This window comes from Corvus kubaryi, unplaced genomic scaffold (genome assembly GCF_017639235.1).
Source record: "Corvus kubaryi isolate FWS band 111438036 unplaced genomic scaffold, C.kubaryi_AGA036_p1.0 37367, whole genome shotgun sequence".
Lineage (NCBI taxonomy): Eukaryota > Metazoa > Chordata > Aves > Passeriformes > Corvidae > Corvus > Corvus kubaryi.
This window is the reverse complement of record NW_024581119.1, coordinates 2,499,041-2,500,959: the sequence shown is the minus strand read 5'-3', so window position 1 is coordinate 2,500,959 and position 1,919 is coordinate 2,499,041. Positions and strand designations below refer to the sequence as shown.

General features: G+C 42.6%; 1 long non-coding RNA gene across 1 annotated transcript; it reads left to right on the top strand.

Annotated features, from left to right (window-relative positions):
* Window positions 1-76: 76 nt before the first annotated feature.
* On the top strand, window positions 77-1,186 carry LOC121667601. Its single transcript, XR_006017117.1, has 2 exons — window positions 77-140; window positions 878-1,186. It is a non-coding gene; the product is annotated as an uncharacterized LOC121667601 (long non-coding RNA).
* Window positions 1,187-1,919: the final 733 nt, after the last annotated feature.

The window sequence follows — 1,919 nt, the reverse complement described above, 5'->3', positions numbered from 1 at the left end:
CCCCGGTGCCTCCCCCGGTCCCTCCCCCGGTGCCTCCCCGGTGCCTCCCCCGGTGCCTCCCCGTCCGTCCCCGGTGCCCCCCAAATTCCTGCCTCCTTGGGAATTTCCTGCCTGCACAGCGCTGGGAAAGCTGGGACAAGGTCTGTACCAAGTCTCCTTGTGGAATTCTACTCTAAAAATCTGGGAGGGAGGGATGGAGTGATTCACCAAACTGTATTCCTGACATTGCCTCAGCTACTAAAATCATGGGATTTTTCCCAACACCAGCAAATATTGTACCCCCCATGCTTATTTTTATTAAGATACAGTCAGTTCTTTTGACTGTTTTCCCAGTAGAACTTAAGGAAAACTTCAGAATAAAAAAGTCAGTCCAGAAGATTCTATTTTGTTGAAGTTATAGGTGTTAAAAGCAGAGGTTTTTGATAGAAACTCTGATTTGTGAGGAAATCTGAGTCCCATCTGTTATTTATGAGCTGCTGGTGGCATAAATACAGACAGACAAGTGTAGGACAGAGACCAGGGGGAAAACAATTTCCAGCGGGGCTTTTTGGCAAGGCAGCTGAATAAAAAAGTTATATCTTGACCTAAAGTCGTTTCCACTGGTAAAGCTGTAGTTATTCCTGTTATTTCTATACTAACCATGTTTACAAATGGAATTTCAACAGAAAAAAAATCACCACCAAGTCCCTGTGGCCACTTTCTTTCAGGGGCAGCACAAACCATTTCACTTGGCTTTAAACTTTGTGCTGTTTCCCTGCAGTGCTTTAAAATGAATAAACACAAAACAAAACTAAAACAAAGGCCAGGGTGGCTTGGCTGGTGCAGGGACACTGGGAGATGTTTGAGAATGTATCTTCTGTCATCATCTCTCCAACAGGTCCAGGTCTTTCCTATATTTGGGGCTCCAGAAGTGGATATTCCACATGTTTGATGCACATTTTTATCCATCTGGGACAGATGCAGGATATTGATATGGAAAGATGGTGGAGGAAAAATACGTGATTGCTCGATGAGGAAATCCAGGCCAGAACTTTCATTCCTTCTGGAATCATCTGTATTTAACCATTAAAATAAAATGGATTTGGGCTCAGGTGGGGGAAATATTTGGTCCAAGTTCAAAATCAGGTTCAGCAGGGGAAAAACTTACACATAATTATTATTTCTCAATAAAAAATAATATGAATCAGTCTTGTTTGCCATTCTTATCAGAACACAGAGATATTTTTATTGTTCTTGATGCTGGTGTGGCTTCCAGCAAAATAAATGGTTTTTTTGATGGGGTGATGCTGCTGATGTTCACAAATGTAGGGTGAAAGTCTGAGTCAGAGAATGACAGAAATCCTAAATTTGTTGTGGAAGGCTGATGGCTCAGAGAGGCTGGATGAGATGTGGAGAGATGAAACGACATTTCCTTGAATCCCAAAGCAAGAGAAATGGTAAATCCTAAAAAAACCCCAGCAGTTCAAATGAGAGGAGGAATCCTAAGGAGAAGGAATCAGAGAACAAACCAGAGGGGGATGGAAAGGATGAAAACTTCTGAAATTGGTATGGGGGGAATAAACACATTGGGAGAAGTGAAATGATCAAAGCCGGTCCCCAAAGAGGGAGAAATCGATCCCAAGTGATCCCAGTGATCTGAAGTAACCCCAAAGTGCCCTGGAGGGAGCAAGTTTGAACTCTGGTAACCCCAATGACCTAGAGTAACCCCAAATCTTAATTGGTGACCTCAAATAACCCCAAAATGACCCAAAATAACCCCCAAAATGACCTAAAGTAACCCCAAAAATGATCGAAAGTAACCCAAAGATTTCTGGAGAGAGTGAGTTTGACCTCTAATAACCCAAATGACCTAAAATAACCCCAATGACCTATAGTAACCCCAAATCTTCATTGCTGACCTCAAGTAACCCCAAAAATGA